Source organism: Anas platyrhynchos, chromosome 1 (genome assembly GCF_047663525.1).
Source record: "Anas platyrhynchos isolate ZD024472 breed Pekin duck chromosome 1, IASCAAS_PekinDuck_T2T, whole genome shotgun sequence".
Lineage (NCBI taxonomy): Eukaryota > Metazoa > Chordata > Aves > Anseriformes > Anatidae > Anas > Anas platyrhynchos.
Genome location: NC_092587.1, coordinates 153,177,827 through 153,198,400, shown reverse-complemented (window position 1 = coordinate 153,198,400; position 20,574 = coordinate 153,177,827). Strand labels below are relative to the sequence as shown.

The 20,574-nt window shown below is 40.4% G+C and overlaps 1 long non-coding RNA gene across 3 annotated transcripts; it reads left to right on the top strand.

Moving 5' to 3' along the window:
• Window positions 1-10,242: 10,242 nt before the first annotated feature.
• Window positions 10,243-14,652, top strand: LOC110354142 (uncharacterized). 3 transcript variants are annotated; one of them, XR_002405712.4, is made up of 4 exons: window positions 10,243-10,350; window positions 11,779-11,959; window positions 12,404-12,443; window positions 12,709-14,652. It is a non-coding gene; the product is annotated as an uncharacterized lncRNA (long non-coding RNA). The 3 variants fall into 3 exon arrangements; XR_002405714.4 differs by having other exon boundaries at window positions 10,287-10,358; XR_002405713.4 differs by having other exon boundaries at window positions 10,310-10,440.
• The last annotated feature ends 5,922 nt before the right edge of the window (window positions 14,653-20,574 follow it).

Genomic DNA, 20,574 nt, shown 5'->3' with positions numbered 1-20,574 from the left:
TTCAGAGCTGCAATAAATGCTCTAAACCTTTTAAAGCAAGTCGTCTCTTTCCTATCAGCCATTGTGTTTCGGTTAGTCTCATTTTTTTTATACATAAATTATTTTTTTCCAAACAAAGAAGAATTTGTCTATTACCATGAGGTAATGCTGTCACTTTACAAGACTTAATTTTATGGTCATTATGAATAGCACTATGGTGATCGCTCTTCACTCTCATTTATACCTACTTTCTTGGAAAGCCTTTGGCTCCCAGAAAAGTCTGTGCAAAGGAAAGCACTGGAGAATAATCATATATGACCTAATAGAAGAGCTTCTCTTCACAGAGCTCATCAGAAGACTGGGATTTCCTTAAAAAAGTTTACTGTGAGCATATAGATTTCATAGTAAGTGCTTCCAGAATAATACTGTAACATTGAAATGGAAAAATAATGCAACATACAAAGCAAGATGCTTGGTGACACCTACCAATATGACATTTAACATCTATGCGTTTATGAAGTAGATATACAACTCTTATTTCTCTTACTCTTTCTCCTGGTGCTGTTGCTTCTCCACTACTAAAACCAATGTATGGGTCTTGACAACCTGATCAGGGCATCACAATAACCCACGCAGCATTTCTCTTGTGCAAGTGATGCCTGGCTCTTAAACCATGCGGGAAATTCCTCGGTGGTTGTCGGAGCGCAGAGCCAGCTGTTCGTCTGTGTAAGAGGAACAGCACAAAAATAGCCGTTCTGCTCAACGCTCCCAGCCACATCAATCTCCATAACAGGCATTGGGATCTGTGCGTGACACCCCTCCGTAAAATTACTGCATGATGTGATGGTTGGTTGGCACCCAAAATAGTGTTTGAACCCCAGCTGCCAGGGATAAGCCTTGTTAGTCATTAGTCATTAGTGCCCTGACTGCAGGACAGCCAGGTTTTTGGTGTGACAAGGACAGAGCAGTCTTTGCTTTCCACAGGCTCCTGGTTGATGCTGGAAGCTTGGCTCATTCATCCCAACTTTCTCTGTTGCAATATTTTTTCACCTGAACACCTGAGGAAGGACATTTGTCTCTCCTAATAGCCTGCAGGACACCTTGGCTCCTGGCTCCTTCTCCGCTGTCCTCTTCCCCATGGCCATGCACACGTGGAAATGCTCCCACTCTGTTTCCTCCACACCTTCTCACAACTGTGATTAAGGGAAACACGGCTTCTGCCAGAACCACCAACAGCAGTGTTATTAGAAGAGGCAATGTAATAGGGTGAGAAACGTTTCCATTGGAGGAAGATCACATTGTTGAGGTCTAGTTGTCTCCTGCTGCATTGTGTTTTCTCTGTTTCTGCTCCCCACAATTGGCTTTCTTCTGGTCCGTGCCCTAGGGAAACCACTGAGACCAGTGCACTACATTGGGCACCCAACAGAGGGAACATCTGCACCTCCAAAAAAGCCCAACGAAAATCTTTGTTTATATTTTGCATACGTGGTTAGACTAAATTCATTGTCAGCAATTTGTAAATGGTCCCTAATTTCTCTTAGTCTCATGCTAGCTTTTCCCATTCTCCAATGACAGATCTTCATACGTAATATCAAAAATTAATGTTTTGACAAACAGAATTTGTCATCTTGTATGTGACATTATTCTGCAGTTGAGTCAACCGTATTAAAGTGAGAAAGGACATAACTGCTGGCTGATGGCTCCGTGCTGCTCTGACAACAGCCCTGTGAAAACAGAGGGACAAAAGGCAGCACACGAAACACCCTGCAAGCAGATTAGCTGTGGTGTGCTTAGCATTGCTGTTCTTCACAGACGATGAAACTGGTTTCTGTTTCAACTTATACTTTTATTTATGCTGTGCCAGGACCATGTGCTGGCATCTCTGGAACATGAGTGATGCAAACTCCTTATTCAGACCAAAGCACTGCAGGTATGTATAGCACAGCCCGCCTGTGCTGCAGCACAGATATCCTGAGCGGGGCATCCAGATCCTGAAAGTGACTAACTTAAGTGATATTCACTCTGGCTGATATGAAGAACCAGGGAAGGAATGGTTTCTATTTTTCACTATTCTGGACTTGCCTAGCCATACAGCCCAGTAGGAGTTTGTAGCTGGACTTTTTTTTTTTTTTTTTTGCATTTGCTAGTCCATAGAGTCATAGAGTATCCCAGATTGGAAGGGACCCACAAGAATCATTGAGTCTAAACAGATCATCTAGATTGTTTTTATGGGGAATGGAAAGCTGGTCAATGCAGTCAGTGTTGTATAGTGTGCACTCACCTTATCCTAAGGAAAGTGTTTAATTTTGAGCTTAAAACACCACTAAGTGGTCCAGTTTGGGCTATAATGAGAGACTGGATACCCAGCTTGGCTGTGGACCCCCAAACTCACACAAGTGAAGTAAGGCCAATTGAATTTGCAGTGACGGTCATAGTTTGTTTTTAGTAAACGCCCTTGGAGTGCTCCTAAAAAAATGAATGCAGACACAAGAACTTTTTTTTTTTTTTTTTTTTTTTTTTTTTTTCCCATCCTTTGGCAACAGTAGCACAAATTTATGTCGTTCAGCTGATGGTCGGCTTAAAAACAGTTTCACCTTATCAGGTAAATGGAGCTGAGGTTTTTTCTCCAGTGGATTTTACATCTAGTAGATTAGAAAAGCCCCTGAAGTTTGTATTCTGTACTTCATACTGTAAAAACCTAAGCCATGGTAAATAACCTGCAATAACTCTGTGAGAGCTGATAAGGGCACAAAGGAGCAGGATTTTGAAACTGATAATCTGAAAAATGCATAATCACGTGTGCACAAGACAAGCGAAACTGATACTTATTAAATATTGTCACAGAGCTGAAGGATCCCTACCAAGTATTAAACCTCCATCGCTCTGGAATTTGTGCAAACACAGCAAAGAGACATTCTGCATCCTACAGAATTAAACCATTCATAATGACTGGTTAAATTGCAGCAGAAGCATGGTAAAATGATGCTGATACTACTTAAAATAGTAATTTTAATGTTGATTACGTCTAAAATATACATGATAGGCTTCTCACAACATTTTAATTAATTATACACATGCATATATTAGCTTACTTACAGAGAAATATGATGGAAAACCGTCTCTGTATTTTACGCAGAGACACAGGATTGTCACCTCCATGTGACAGAGGTTTAGCTACTGGGATGTAAGGCCTGTCCTTTCTGCTTTCTTTTTCCATTTATTTCTTGGCCTCACCCTGGCTGTCCTCCCTCTTCCATTAGCTTGCTAATGATTTTAGTAGAAAGCTGTCTTATTGGAAAAAGACATTATCTTCTTCTTGTATATTGCAAAAGAAAGCAGATTTTGTTAGCCCTTTGTGCACTATTGCATGGGAGGGCACAGTCTGAGCCTTCCTTACAGCGTCAGAGCCCAGAGGGCAAAGGACCCGTCACTTCCTACAGCTCTTTTGGGATAAGACACAAGGTAGGTACCAAGTTGTTGAGGCAGAAACAGTATCTGGGCCCAGAAGCACAAACCTAGGCTCTTGGGGAATCTCACACTAGAAAATTAAACTGCCTGTACCTCAGGGGTACATAACAGTGCAGCAGGGGGTGTGCAGGATCTTCTGTGTCAGGCAGCTAATTCCTGTCCAGGTCTTTACGGGTTGTGTCTGGACTTTACACACTTCCTTCTACAGTGGTTCCAGGACCCATTTATATAACAGACTAATGACCTGTGAAATTTCAGCTTAAAATGCCTTTGGAGAGTTATAGTAAACTTTTAAAATGTAACTGAAGATACATTCCCATTCTGTTTTCACTCTTACTACTCATAAAGTAGAAAGCATTTCATATAAAAAGACTCTAAAACAAATCCCCTCTTCTCATTTTAATTTTACTCAAATAATCTATAAACCATTTTCTATAAAAGCACTGTAAAAAAAAATAATAACACGACTTTCTGCTTCTTTGCTATGTCAAGTTTTCAGAGTGGTATGAATTTCTGAGCTTCTGGAGGCAAGGGCTTGCAAGCAAACGTTGATGCTATCTTAACTACTGTGCTATGACCAACACTGCAGTAACAGAGCACACCAATAAAATACTGCAGTGCTGTATAATTATCGTATTAATTGGAACATTATTTACAGGGAGGGCTGCCTTCACAGCATGCACCTACTTTCTGAAATGCTCACAGCACTCAGTACGCAGCAGGCAGCCAACATAAAAGTTCAGTTAAAGAAACAGTAAAATAGCCATCCATATAAGTGCAAGTTAATGAATGGAGTCCTCCTGGCAGGAAGACTTGAATGTGAGCAACCATGTTCAGATTTAAAGAGAGGTGACCTTAAAAAGCTGACAAACCTCAAAGGTAATGAAGCTTTTACAACAGTGTTGGTGGGGCATGATAGTTTTTAGAAGAACAATGAATACCAACTATCGTATTAAAATATATTGTATGATACATTATAATTTATATTCTGACAAAGATCCTTTGCAGAAACCAGAAACAGCCATTTGAATTTGTAGGACACCACATCACGTTTAAATTAACTGCTGAAATAGCATTTTACATACTAAATGCTGTACGTGATAGTTGTTTGTGGAGTGTCTCTTTCATGAAAGTTATCCAGACATCATGAAAAAGAACAGCCACCCTCTCTCTATGCACCTAAAACTGGCATTAGTGCCAAGTGTTCAACTAAGCAGCTCATATATGCGATGTCCCCATAAAACCCTTTCAGTTGGCAGAAGGGAAATTGTTTTGTCTGTCCCCGTGCCATTGCAGTGTCCAACTGACTTTTTAGTAAATTCAATATAATAATAATAAAAAAATGCAGTGCATGCAGGGTTTCTTCAAAGCTTACAGATTTGAAGGATCATTTTTCCCAAGATTAATGTTTCATTATCGTATATAAAGTATAGCACAGCTACTATGTCATTACTCATTTTTACAACATCAGCTCCAAGCCCATGAATGACTATGCAATTTATTCATTGCAGGTATGCAACACTGGGTGTTGGAAGAGATTTATGGCAGTCAATATTTTCACATGGTAGTTTGTAAAATCTTTTTTATAATTTGCTTCCTAAATCTGATCTCTGCAGACTTTTGGAAGGATTGTCCATGCATGACTTTCCAACCTAGCTCAGTGCAAAGCAGGAAGATATTTGTTTGCTATTAACAAAGAGTTGTCATTAATCAGGCTTTCATTGCAGGCTCTTTTGATGCGTCATTTGTGATATTACAACTTGCACACAGTCCTTGTAAAATGAAGCCAGTCACTTCCTTGGTGACTATATGGTATAGCAGCTTGGATACCACTTCATCTGCAATGAACATTAAAACATTTTATGTTGGGTATTCAGATGAACACAGAACACTCTAGTGCCTAATTTCATCTGCAGATCCAGTCTTTTCCTCAGAAAATACTGAAAATCGGTACTGTATTTTTCTTAAAGTTTTCTGTGGTGCTTTGAATACTGTCAACCAGCTTGTGGTTGTCAACAAGCATCTGTGCACATCCAGGTACGTATCTGAGACAGACTTGCATTGTGGAATTAAGGAATAAATGGGTACCAGACATTGCCTGGGATTCCTCTATGTGTTTCATCTCTCTAAGGCAACCCTGACTGGGTGCAACCATCAGCCACGCACTTACTTAAATGTTCTCTTTAAGTTTAAAAGCTGCACAAAAAGAGAAATAAAGCATACTACTGCTGGCCTTGAAAAATCAAAGCTGTCAAAACCATTAAACATTGAAATCCGGGGGGGAGGGGGGAGGGAGGTGGAAAGTGAAGTACTTTCCCAACTCAGAGAGAAAGGTTTAGGACATTTGGTATTTGTATCAGGACTGTTAGTGAGTACCAGGGTAGTGATTTGGTTCCTGTTGAACGGAAATCGCTAGTTGCCACATGGACTTTATTCATCTAATTGTTAATTGCCAGTTCAGTTGTCACATTTCAGGTCAAATCATTTTAGGTAAAATCATCCTTGCTAAGTATGAACAGCGAAGGGCAGTAGGAGAAATTCAACAGGAGTATTCACTGGCAAAGTTTTTGCCAATGTAGCTTTTTTCAGTGGTCATTCTTTGTAAAACAGTCTAGAATGAGATAGTACAGAGATCGGCATGCCAAAAAACATTGTCCCTATGTTTTTGCTTATGCAAGCCATACTCAATTTTTCCTCACTTAAAGATTCCAACATAATACTTAAATCATCTAAAGATGATACCTAAGTCTGCAGCTGAAAGCCCTTTGATGGACCTGGGTAGCAAAAGGACACCCAAAGAGACATGATGTCCGTGCTGTTTGGCTTCATTGCATGCCTTGCAAAAAGCTGGTAAAGGGAGCTAGCTGGCAGCTTCCAGCCCTACAGGAAGATCAGCTGCTTGCAGAAGCCCTCTTGCCTCTAAAATAAGTAGGGATCTGCTGACCTTGTGCTTTAAGTGAAAAGGAGATGGATGTAAAATTATCGTTTTGGCTGCATGAAGAGCAGTAGGCGTTCAGATGGGTCAGCCTCATTCAGACATGCCAAATTCCCCTCCAAATGAGAGATGCACAGCTTGCCAGCCCACTTCTTGGGATTGCAGACAATGACAGGGACCAGCACTTAAAGCAAGCAGCACTTTCCAATGGATCCGGGGTACCAGGATGCAGCTGACAGCCAAGACAAACAGCAAGCCCCAAAGCCAGCAAGACCATTTTGAAACTATACTGGTGGGCTGGAAAGGGCTAGCTGAGTATTACCAGAAGATTACCCTTTTTTGCAATTATTAATTATCTAAAAAGATACCTATTGGTTATATTTTTATTTTTTTTGTCTACCATTGAAAATAAAGCCCAGAGATCTCTGATACATGTCATAGAGGCCAGTATTGGCAACAGTATGAAATTGTTTCATAAACTGAATGTTGGTTAGAAAATGATTAGTAACTCATGGCCAGTAATCGATGTTCCCAGGAGGTTAGGGGGATGGGGGGATGTGAGAAGGCTGTGCCCCTATCCATTAGTATCTGCTGATGTAGCATGCCTCTGCTTTCATCACTTAATGCAACCCAATCTCTAGTGCTCTGCACCTCCCGTTTGATCACGGCTGGGCCTGCTGCTGTGCATTGCCAACAAAACCACTACCAGCCCAAAGGAAAGAAGCATCTAGTGATTCAGACAGCGTTGAGATGTATGCAGGTTTTAGGCACTGTCACTTTTTGGGTCCCACATGTGGATTTTAGAAAAGGTACAGTGCCCTTGGAGAGCAATCAGCCGGAGAGCAAGAAAATCCAAATTCCTGACTTCTCTTTATTTCAAAGCCTAGATTTTTCCTCCTGGAGTAGCTGCATTGACTTCAGTGTTCTGGATCAAATTCAGTTGAGACAGGGAATAGGCATGTTCCTCCTGCAGTTTCAAACACTGGTGGGATTCCCTTGGCTCTCTGACAAGTGTAAAATGATTACATATTGTTGCTAGATCTGTATAAATAGTTACCAGACTTCCTCTGAAAACCCACTGCACTTCAGCAGTGTTTGGAATAGCATTTTGCATCAGTTAAGGCTGTAAATAGTACCATCTTCCAATATGATCTTCCTTACAGAAATGATACTTCATACCACTGCCTCATTATTTTTTTCCAAACAAATCTGCCTCAAAATAGAGTTTTTCTTTGTTTCCATTTAGCAAAAGGAATTTAAAAATAAATAAGGGAAGTCAATTAAACCTACCTCAAGTAAGGTAGGGCATGTTTAAGTGGGCATGTAAGTTAGACGAGTGTTCCATAACATAGATCAGACCAACTCATATTCGATTCACGAGTGAATCAAGTTACTAAAAGTTCACATTTCAAAAGCGAACAACTATGATGAAAGATTTATTTATTTATTTATTTATGTTACAATGCCGCTGTACAGTTGTAACAGAGATAACCCAGACTCAGGCAAACCTGTGGCAGGCCAGATGCATATCACAGCTCTTTGTTGGGCTATATTCTGGCACTGCACCTCTTGCATCCATTTTCTCCTGTTTCTTTCCCTAATCCTTGTCAATGACAAAATAAATAAACAAATACATAAATGAATAAATAAACAATCTCTTTAAAAATCTGTCATAAAAATCTATCATAACTTAGTCACTCTTCTTGTTTATGTCATAAAGTCACAGAAAGTTTGAGTTGCAAATATGAAATATGAGTTGCTGAAACATGTGAACTCATACTCTCTTTTATTCCCTTTTGTGATTTCTGGAAGCTTTGCAATTTTAAATGTTGTTCCTGACTCCATATATATCAAAAACTGTTGATGCTGCCAAATGCCAAAATACACAGATGTCATCCATTTAACTGAGTAGATTTTTACTATTGACTATGAGCATTTCATGAGATCAATCTGATATCTTCCCTTAGCACCACTGAGTTTTTTTAACTCTTAAGGTAAATAGGTGTTTGGCCAAATTCCTCTGGCTCTACTCTTATGAATTAATTTCATGTATTCACTTTGGCTCTCATGGTATACAGAGAACCATTATGTTTGATTTAATATTTCAAGTTAAGAGCTCTTGAAATGTCTAGTAAATTTGGTCTTTCTGGTAATTCCTAATACTCCATCTATATCATAGCTATATGCACACCACATTATAACTTTTTTAGATATAAAAACAACAACAACAACAACAAAAACTACAGTCTCCTCAAATATACAAGAAAATTGAAGGTATAATAACTGCACCTCTATACATGTGTTCTTGGCCTTGAATGTATTTATTGATGCAGGTCATGGATCTAAACCAACATGAAGTTATTCTTCAGTTAAGGTTCAGAATAAGCTGAACCTTATTCTTCTGGGAGCGTGAAAGATGGCTGAGTTTGACAATGATTTCCTAAGCTTGAGCTGTATGAAGAATAGTAGGATTATGTTATTACAGACTTAGTCTGTATTTTGGTGTCCAAGGAGCTTAAGAAGGGGCAAAATTAGCTGAGAGCACTAACTAAGTGGGAAAGCCTAAACACCCTGCAGTCTCTGTAGGGCAAGGGGATGACATTGCATGACATGTAGTCTTTCACGTTCAAACATGGCACTTGCAAACAGAGAGAGCCTTTCTGGTCAGATGTGGTGCTTGCAGGACAGGATCCTAAGGAAACTGGTTTGACTGAGGAGACTCTTGCATGCAGTCTGGGACAAGAAAGGCACTATGCCCCTCTCAGGACAGATGGACAGCGGCAGGGGAGAAACCTTCTAAACCTGCGCAGGGCTCCCTGACTTGAAGTTCCTGCAGGAACATTATGTTTTCCACCTGCTGCATTCAGTCACTCATGTTAGGAGATGAAAGCAAACGTCTTGTGCAGGACACTACGGCCAGCTCCAGACCAGTAAAGGCAACTCCTAGTGAGCAGAGCTCATTTGGTAGCATTCCCAGACCTTGCCAATGTGCAGCACGGCACATACCAGCAGTCATTCAGCAAACCTAGCCAAAACTCTATTATTGATCTCAAATGTCCTCTCCTTTTCCCAGCAAGGCACTGGAAATAGCATAAGGCTCTCCACTCACTTGGCAGTGCAGCCTACCGACACAGCAGGGAAGTGACATGGGACTCATCACATGGCAGAGACAGATGGGCTCTTCCTGCTCTCTACCTCCTCCCTTTGCCTCTGTTTACTCGAATGCCCTCCTTCCCTTCTCCTGCAGGCTCAGCCTGAGGGTCTAGATAACCACACCAGTTTTTGAGCACCTCCACAGACTACCAAGACACTGCAAGGGACATTGGCATTGGGCTTGTCCCTGCAGGTCCTCTACCAGGTGGCTGGCTGCTGAAGGCATATAGCCCCTTGTTGCTGAAGGAGGTGGAGGCCCAGTTAAAGTCCTCTGAATGACTCCAATTATCAGGTAGGGCTGCCTGTCTCAGCAGGGTGGAGTATAGGCCGCAGCTGTGAAGAAAATACTGTCAAGATACTAACATCTGCTGAAATACACAAAGGCAGTAGTCAACAAACAGAGAAAAAGCAAAGGAACTTCTGTTATGACTGTTCCTGATGATTTATGCTGTGCCTGGGGCTTCCCACACCCCGTCCTCCTCTAAAGAGAGCATAAGTTGGTTCGGTTTGGAGAACCTGAGGTGAAGTAAACCAACTCAGTGGAGACAGTTCAAAGGTAATTAGCTGAGCAGAGACAGAGAACAGACTCCTAGAGCTGACATTAGGGAGAAAACAAGCTTAGAGGTGCAGGGAACTAGTACCTGAAGGACCCTGAAGAAGGCCTTCTAATTCACTATCACAGGTGTGATCACTTCAGCTGAGACAGGTGGGAGTAAGAGTTACTTCAGATCTGCGGGGCAGGGTCTCCAGGTTAACTTCTCTACTTGGAACTACCACGTACACCAGCAGAAGGACAACAGTACTTAAAATTGCTGGTTTGTGGGTAAAATTGCTGGTGTGGGATTCCTCTCAGGCCCTTCGTGATACGTGGGGCAGTTTGTGTCAGAGACAGCCTTGAAGAGGGGGTGAGGCAGAGTGGCCATTGGGAGAATTAAATAAGACCTTCTGTTCCATCTGATGAAATCATCAGATACACAAGTTTGGTTCCAAAATATCTTGGATCTGTCTTACTAATCATAATTTGTATGTGCTATGGCTATGGGCCAAGGCTATAGCAAACAGTTACCTTGTTGTCTGATAGCAATTCTCTCCTCTTTTTGTCACTGGTAATTGTTCTCTCGATCGCAGCCATGTGGTCATTGCTATTATAAGGAACTTACAAAATGCTAATAAGGGGTTGCTTGTTTGCTACCTTGAGGCACTTCTCTTGTGCTTATTGCCCATCATTAAAGCCTGTCCTCCCTCCCCTGGGTCTCATTTCCAGATAAGCTCTGTGGCCCCAGGAGACACTTTGCATAGTTTAAAAATTAGCACTGGGGTTGGAGATGGGAGGATTGCCAGCTAGTCAAGCAGCACTAAAAATCATTTCTTTTTTATCTGCCTGTCTCAGTGATCCACCTTCCAAAAGCAAATTATATGCTTCAATTTCCAGTGTTTTCCCTATTCTTGCCTTACTGCCCTGTACTGTCTATTGAATTTTATTCTTAGTTGTACAGATCATTGCGCTGTTACAATGAGATACAGGCCTTAATTCTCCTAGTGTTCTTTCTGTTTTGTTTTTGGTTTTGTGTTTTTGTTGTTGTTGTGTGTTTTTTTTTTTTTTTTTTTTAATTGTTACTAAAATAAAATGGGAACCAAATAAACTAAGAGATGGGTAGAAGGGAATAAGGAGGAGAAGATGAAAGCAAGACTAATGGGACACTGAGGAGGAAGATTAGGGAAAGGAGAGAGTAGGATAGGCAGACAGGGGCCAGAATTCAGATGAAGTCAAGCTGTGTACGTGGACTATTTACTTCACTGCTGTCTGGGGGGTGTGAAAGAAGTTGTCTGAATCTCTGGAAAGGATTTCTCTGTTGTCTAGAGACCACTCCAAACAGAAACAGGGTGCACAGGAGGTCATTCAAGCCCATACATTGCATATTTAATCATTATTTCCTCTAATGCAAGGCTTATTGCCATAGGCATGCTTTCCATTTTATGCATCCCTCCCTTGGGCTGCACATAATTCTTCATATTGTGGCTGACATTTGGGCATCTAAATTACAGCTCTCTGTCTTGCCTTGCAGACTGCAATGACTTTCTTGGCTTTAGAGTATTTGCTGTCCAGATGGTTGCTGTCAAACAAGAAACAGGTGGCAGCACTGATGTGTGGTTTGCCTGTAAATTTCTTCAGAAAACAAGGCAAAATTGCAAAATGCTCTTAAGATGGATGGTCTGTATTACTAGAAGTTGTTTCATCATAGGTATTTTACTAATCTCTGTGGGACTGAGGGAGAGAAAGCCTTAAAGAAGTCTGTGTGCAGCTTGAAGACAACTATTTCTCTGACTTGCATGTTTTCCCCAAGCACCTGACACTGACCTTCTGGGCTTGGCTCCCACCTCCTGTAACTTCTTCTTTCTGCAACTCCTGCATTCATTTACAGGGTGAGTGCCCAGCAATGTATCTGACTGCAGCAACAGAGAGGGCGTTGGTGAAATGGGCACAGGAGGAGGGCGAGGAAAGCCCAAGGAGCAGTGTGGGTGCTCTGGGGGTGCAGGACCCCATCACTCGCAGGCCGGCATCCTCATTTATTCTCACTCATGCATTCCCTCCACTAGATGGTACTAGGGCAACACATTTGTCTTCGCAGGCTTTCCCAGTGATGATAACCATAATAATAGCCTGCACGTAGGATCAGTAGGCTTTTCTAAGTACAAGAAACTTCTGGTAACGACCATTAAACTTTCAAAGTGAAATACTCAGAATTTAGCAAGGGCCAGAAGACAGGTTTCCTGAGCAATCTTAGCTTGCTGTTGCGTCTGTTATGACAATGTTTAATTGCATATATCTTGTTTCTTTTTTCAATATTTTTTTCCTTTCTCCTCTAGGGGCATGTGTAATGCAGAACACTGTTACAGAAAACACATGGTAAGTATTATGTTAAAATGAGACCCTATCACTACTTTCTTCCCCAAAGTTACCATTTCATGATAATCAGATTCATTTTCCTGTCCTCACCAACACATACATTGCTTGCTGCAATATATGGCATCCAAATCAAGGCAAAAGTAATCCTGGTAGTTTATTGGTGTCACTGGCAGCCAGCAGCCCAGTAAATGATAGCGTCTATGATTTCAAAACATTCGTATGTCTTACACAGATGTTTTTAATACTGGGACTTCCATATCTTTAGGATCTTTGTCAAGAGGAAGGATGAGCATGTAGAGAGGAGCGAATCTCCGTGTTTGTAGTGATACCACAGTTCTTACATCCTACGTGAAGTGCAGTACTTTATTCCACGGACAGGACTGTGAAAATCTTTGCCTGTTTGAGATGTAGGGTCATGTGAGGGAGATGGGTTGCATTCTGCCATTCTGCTTCAAGATAAACAGAATTGCAATAAGGTTTGTACAACTTCTCAGCTAAAAATGCTACACAGCAATAAAGGAGCAAGCCTCCCAGTCTGCGCTGGAAGCTTTGTCAGCTCATCAGATGAGTGCAAAGCTGTCTGAAAGAAAAAAAAAAAAAAAAAAAAAAGGACTAAATAAACACCTCACTATTTAGGCATGCTGGCCACACCACATGTCTCTCAGACTTTTAAATCCAAGAATCACTGAAATTCTTTGCAAGAAACAATTTCAGACTGTCTACAAAAATTAGGCACAATTTCTTTCATTTAAAACCATTTCATACTCGGGCTCAATCTTGAATACTTATCAACTACTTCTGAATCACCTTCATTTTATTTGTTAGATTGTCATATATGTTAACACGTATCTCTATGTTTTCTGTGTGTACGACTGGATATATATCCCTTCTCACATCCAATGACTGTAAGACCTCCTTGAACTCTGGAAAAGAATCTGAAGAGACAAAAGGAAAAGATAATGTACCCTTCACATTATTTCTTGCTTATAATTCTAGAAGCTTTCATTGGTCATTAGTATTATACAGTAATGTATGAGATTCCTCAGGAAGCGTCAGGTTGACAGTATCAATCTCTGGCCAAAGTGTATGTAAGATGTTTTGAGGGCATTTTTAATGAAGAAAAAGGGGATTTTCACAGATGTCATTTTTTAATGTAAGTATTTCAGAATTCTATTAAAAAAGCTACTTGAGGGAAGACAGTTGGAGATAGTTCCATCAGCATTAAAGCAAGATTAGTTTTTACTTTTTTATTTTTTTTAGAACTGGTACCATTTTTTATGCATCTAAAGGGCTTTTCTGCCTGCTAGCAACTCTTTACTTTCTAATGAACCTATGACTGACAGAAAGTTGAGCTTTTCTTTCCTCCCACTAATACCACCATTGTGTGTGCCTTGTTAACCAGTATTGTGTATCAGTCACAAGCTGACTCCTTTGTGTCTTTGTAAAGTATCAATTTAGTCAGCATTATCTACCGGGGAGACAATGGCTCTGGTAAACCCAACGCAAAATCCTGTAACATCATAAGCCCTAAAAACACTGGTCCAGCAAGGAGGGCTTCAGCCCTCAGGAGGCGGTGAGGACAGAGATGGGGAGCTGGCTGCCCGTGCGGAGGGGCAGGTGGATATCAGGGCAGGATTGGCCATGGTGGCCAACCACGGCACAGGGGCAGCTTGGGGAACATCTTTTCTTGGGTAACTGGTGGGGTTGCTTGGCTGGAATAAAACTATGTCACCCAGATCTGCCTTCTAGCCTAGCTTCTACTTGTCTATACTGACATTTGACATCACTGACAAGTTCCCAGTGCCTATCTTGATTTTTGCTTGGTCAGCCGTTTCCAATAGTAAATTTATTTCTCTCCATTGAAGAAAAAAGCAAACCTTATGACAGAACCTAGCAGCTTAGTTGCTGGACTTGGCACTCTGCAAGGAGTTTACGGCTCCTGGTACTTGCAGACCTGTGTTCGCTCCCTGTCCCTCTCTAGGTAGGCTTAAAAGGGAAGAGTAGGCCAGCTTAGTCTCTCATGTTTGTTTTTTTTGTTTGTTTTTTTACAGCCTAGGCTATGGTCAGCAGAAACACCCAGCCCCCATTACACTAGAGAGGGGGAGGGCAGCCGCTCTGTGGGGGTTCTGTGTCTTTGGATGAAATTGTCCCTTTGTTAGTCCAAAATAGCGCAAATTGGGCAACTTTCCAAGCATGCAGTGAAAGACGTCTGTTTGAGACAGTGCTTAGAGAAGGCTGAGGACGGAGGGCTGAAAAAGAGGTGCCTGCCTGGCTGGGTTCCCGCCGGCGTGATTAATGTAATGTTGCTGGGATTTTACTGCATTATTAATGAAGTGCTAGGGGGGCCTGGAGCACTGGAAAAACAAACATCTTTGGAGAATTATTACTAAAAATCCAAATTGGTGCACCTTTCCTATTATTATTATTATTATTTTCCTTGCCTGTAGATTCCTTATCGTGCTGCAGAAGGGTTATAAATAATAACCATGGGATCAAGGCCACACAGGTGCTGCTCCCTCCACCTCCCTAAGGAGCAGCGGCCCCGATGCTGGTGGGCTCCGGGTGCCTCCAGCCCGGGGAAGGCTTTGCCTGGGAGCTTCACCCACTGAGCCCCTCCTGGCTATTTTTTTATTTTTTATTTTTTTTTGGAATTGGCTTTGCCATGCCTTGTTGAGTTTGTTTTTTTGGATTTTTTTTTTTTTTTTTTTTTTTTTTTTTTAATCTTCAACTCTTGCAATCTGTCTTTTGATCGTGTCATCTTGTCTGACGACGGCAACTGTGGGTTTGGTTTTGGGGTGTGTTTTTGGTGGTTTTGTTGATTTTTTATTTTTTTTTTTTTTAATGCTGTGCTTTCAACCAGCGTTTGCCTGTCTGAAGCTTCCCGTTGCTAAGAGACTTCTCCCCTCCGCCCTTTTAGCAGCCCGGTTGCCATAGCGCTGCCAGCCTCTGCTGGCAAGTAGCAGAGAGCAGTCATTACTCATCCCCACACCCCCCTAAAAAAGAAAAAAAATAATTAAAAAAAAAAAAAAAAAAAGGAGGGCTGCATGGGCAAATACACCTTTTTTTTTTTTTTCTTATTAACTCATTTTGGGACCCAGCGGGAGGATCCCTGCACACGTTGCAGCTGCAGATGCATGTTGCGGTATTTTCTTGCAGAAGTTCTTGGTTTGGTCTCTGCGTTAAAACAACACGAACTGCAGTGCTGACTCATGGACACCTGTGACGTTGTTTGTGGCAGCAACAGATATTTGAGGATACGCTTTCCAAGACATGTTTTGTACCGGTGCGACTGGCATTGCACCCTCCACGGGTGTAATTCATTCCAGTGAAAGCTCTGCAGCTTTGCAAATCAGAGCATCGTTCCTTAGGAACCGGGTTATATGGCTGGAGCTTTTCTCTTACAGTACTTTTTACTAACAGTAACAGCATACTTACCTAAAACATGTGGTGTGCTACCGTCAAAACCTAAAGGAATACATCCTGTTTAAAAGTTAGCTTTTCAAATGCCCACAACTAAATCTGTATGAGGAATCATTTCCAGGCAAATAGAGAGTCTTTAATTTATTTATTTTTTTTTAAGGAAAAACATATCCCCAGTGGTTTGGGTGAGAAGAAAGTTAACATCAGCCCTAAAACTTATGAAACAAAAAGGAAAGTCTAACATCTTTCCACTTGAAAATGGTGAGCTTTCTTGTTGTCATTTGGCTGATTGCCAAGCTTTACCAGCTGGGTGCTACAGGGTAACAGGGAGCATGGCAACACAGACTTGCAGGTCTCTCATCAGCCACGCTATTCACTATGCTTAGTTTAAAAAAAAATAAATGTGTTTGACTTCTGTATAAAAATGAAAGTGCTGTGCATATAAAACTATCTTTAAAATGCCCTGCTAATAAAGAATTTGGTAGTGCAAGATTAGCCATGTGAAAATGTAAATTGTGTGAGTTAAATGTCAGATGATTTTGGGGGGAGAGAGGCTTTTACCCCAGTGAATGTTAAGAACTGTACTTGAGTTTGACATAGGATAGCTTCAGTTATTCTATGATTTTAGTTTCCATTAATCACCACAAAACCCTCCACCTCGGTTGTCAGCATAAAGCCTCTCTTAACATCCAGAGAACTTTCTTCCCACGTTCTGCAGTTGGTGAGATATTGTGCTAATAAATGCAGCGAGGAGCTAGACTCTGTGTCCTCAGATGCCCTTCCATTTATCCAATCCGGCATCTGCCTACTTGAACAAGTGCATCAGATACAGGCAGCTTGCCAGCTATTAAAATGTTACACCTACCGCCATGAAGCTAAATTGTACATTTTGTTTTCCCTTGTCCTTGAAAAGGGCTCGCTCCTGAAGTAAGAGGAATGTGCTTAATGTCTGCTTGTCTTAAATTCCCTCTTTACCCAACTATCCGTTCCTTGATTTGATATTTTATATTCTCTTCTCTTCATGCTATTTTGGGGAACAATAAATATCATTGTGCCAGGAAAGACATTTAAGAAAGAACCTTTGTCAATGGTATGGAAAACGGATTTCAAAATCCATTTCAGCTCTGATGAACCATAGAAATAAAACATGGTGAAAAAGATAAAGAAATGGGATCATTTCAAAATTTTTTATTTTATTTGTTCCAGTTAGTATGTTCTTATTCTTCTTGGTAGTTGACCTGAGATAACTTCAACTGAGGGGTCCCTGTGCTGTAGTCATAATGCAGACTTCTCTGAGAAACGCTTTGGTCTCAGTAAATTAGCATTTGCTTATTGGAAAAAAAAATCTTCTTAGCTTTACTATTTGCTATTCTAAAGGAATTCAAAATTTGAGCATGGCTGTGTTCAATAAATTAGAAATTGGAGATCTATGGTACAGATATTTTAGTTCTGGAAATATTGATTTAAGGGAAAATATTTCCCAATTTATTATGTGAAGATCCTTGCTTTATGACAGAATTAGGTGAAGATCCATACCCTCACTCAGATTTCTTTAGTTCTAGACTTCATTTCATCCAGAAGAGAAATGACTGGAATAAAGGTTAAATATCCAAATCAGAAATATTATTGCTTGTGTTCCTTGATGTTTGAAATGGTAATAGAACAAATTGGACATTAACCTAGTAGGACCAAGGCATCTCTATTTGCCTGGTTTTGACATCTGAATTGGGCAATAACTTCTCCTTGCTGAAATTATGCAATGGTTGTTAGTCAGTCTCTCATTTCCTCAAGCATTTGTGCACAGATTACATCCGCATATTATATTTTATTATGACTCATTAAAATGCAAATCGACAGCAGTATGCTATCACAGTTCCAGGATAGATCTACATCATTAAACGGGTCTACATTTTGATACCTTTCTCATAGCCAACACATGACCTGAAATGCACATCGGCATCTTGCTTTCTGAGTGTCTGAGCAAGGTTAGCTTTATGCATTGTTATTCTCTCTGTACCTCCACGTCTTTACCTGTTGTGTGCAAGTCCTCTCCTTCATATTTCTTTCCAGTTTCCTATCTTTTTTTTCTCCATGCTCACCTGTTCTCAAGGTAAAATCACTGCCTCATGGCTTAGATACTTCCATGAGAGCTGTCTGATTTGTATACTTCATCTGACTATCACAGTCCCATTTTTTTCTCTGCTCACATAAAACATGGATTGCTGCTTTTCCTGTGTCACTTCCATGTCTACTTGTTTCTTGTAGTATTCTCTCTTCCTATCTGAATTTCTCCTCTAATCCTGTCTGATGCAGTTATTTGATTCTCTACAAGGCACTTCAAGTCACCTCAAATGTTTTTCAGCAAATGCCTTCACCATCCATAAATTCCGAAAGACAAGATATCAAACTGACCCAACAGTACATTGTCCTTATGGCTGGTGCCAGACAGGACATTTACTTTGTCCCTTAAAACCTTTACATAACGATAACTTTACATCAGCACAATTTCCATTTTGCTGAGTCTTAGTTACTCTGGTACTAGAATTAGATTATAGGAAATTGTTGTTTTTCACCAGTTATATGCCTACACTGTTCCCAAGTTTTCTACCACTGACTATACTTTGATATTATAATGATGATTTTCCTTGCCACCCAAACTATTTTTTCAAAGAACTGTTCAGTAAAATTACTTCCCTCTGACAAGGTCAAATTCCTAGATCTTAGCATCTATTTCTTGAGCATTTACGATAAAATCTAAAATTTGAATCCCAGTGTTCAAAGATATATTCCTTTACTTAGAGAAAATTGCCGTGAAGGAATGCCCAGTTTTAATTCAGAGCAACAACCTAGCTCTGTCAAAGGCCCTACTCTACTGACAGGAGAAGTCATATTAATTTTTCAGCTCCACCAAAAAGGTTACATCCCCAAATATTGGGCTTTGTATTGACTCATTTCTTTGTGTCACTGGCTTATTTTCTTGTATTCCTGGAGCCTGGTGCCACTGGTACAGGATCTGTGGATTTCTCTGAGTATCAATTTGGACATCAATCTACTTGAACTTGGGCCATGGTTTTATCCAGAGTTGAAGGGACCCACAAGGATCATTGAGTCCAAATCCTGTCTCCATGTAGAACCACCCAAAATTCAGACCATGTCTGAGCACATGAAGGTCCATGTTTGCCTGGCCACAGACAGAGAAGGCAAACAAAGATGAAGGTCCCGAGTAATGAGACGCTGACTCTAACTTTCACCTGCTACCAGAGTCACAGCCAGGATTAGCTGAATCTGGGGCTACCGTGACTTAGTTTAGATAGTTGTGACTGAAGAAGGTTGAGGCATTCTGGCTGCTTTCAAAATAAATATGTTGATCATCTGCTCTCATTGGCTCCCACTCCAGTTGGCTTACTTGAGTCTTTAAAAGTAGCATGTCTGTTTGTCATGCACCTGGTGTAATTCTATTTTTGTACTACTATGAGGCATTTTATAAAGTACATAAATCATGCCAAGTACTGCAGTATTTTCAGCATGTGTATGTGCATGTAATACTAGCACATAGCCCCAAAGAAAATCCTTTGTCAGAATTATAGATCTCTAGATATTCATTATTCACCATTGTTTGGATTTCTCTCCAAAACATTTTATTATCCTTTTAGTTTGATAGCAGTTTTCTAGACCATTGTGCAAGCCTTAGTGTTACTTAGCAGTTAATCTCACCCCAAAAAAGAATAACAAGCTTCTTTGTCTACCCAGATTCACACTGCTGTTTGATCTGATCAAAGAAAAAGTAACACCATTCATTTTTGTAGTACCACTTTTCTTTCCACTGTTCTCTCAAAATACTAATATAGTGCATGTACAGCTGTGTGTATGTGTGTGTAACAACATAGAAGAGGTTAACCTTCAGTCTGAAACAATGTGTGCTGGGAAATAATAGTATCCATTAAGAGTAAATAAGAGAAGCTCCAGCATGTTCTGTGGAGGTTTGGAAGGACTGGATGGGATCCATAGATGCTCAGATGTTGCTGTGATAGAGGCCTTCAGAAATGAGTGGATAGATAAAAACGGTATTTATCTTTCACTTTTTTTTTTTTTTTGTTTAAGCTTTGTATATATGAGATTTCTTTCTCAATTAATAAACACCTAATGAGGTTCTTCTTAAACCAATGATGACTATAGGTAAGTCGTTTTGTGAGCGTGAACAGGATGAACTTTCTATTCCTTTTCTAGAAAAGTGATTATTTAGACCCATCAATATCTGTTTCCAATCCACTCCTTCCATGTCTTTCAACTGGAGATGTCTAAGTAGAATTCTTTCTTCTCTCTACAGAGGATAAAATGTAATAGCCCATGGCTTCAGAGCGTTCATGGCTTCGGTGTTTTTTGTTGCTCTTGCCATGTTATTTTTTTTTCTGTTGTATCATTCTTTTTATTTTTTTTTTTCTTTTCTTTTTTCTTAGCCTAATTCCCTATTCTCCTGTAGATTTGTATTTCAGTTTTTAGCCAGAGGCACAAAGTGCTTCTCACGGAGTCTCCTGAAATTTCTCAGTCCATTCCATGAAAATCAGCATGAATGTTCTTGTCTCATGGGATTCCTAGAATAGATAAAAGCCTACAAGGGCAGCTACAAAGTGAAAAAGAAAAAAGAAAAAAAAAGAAGAAAAAAAAAAAACTAAAGTCAAGTTGTCTACAACTCAGACTGCCTTTTCACCTT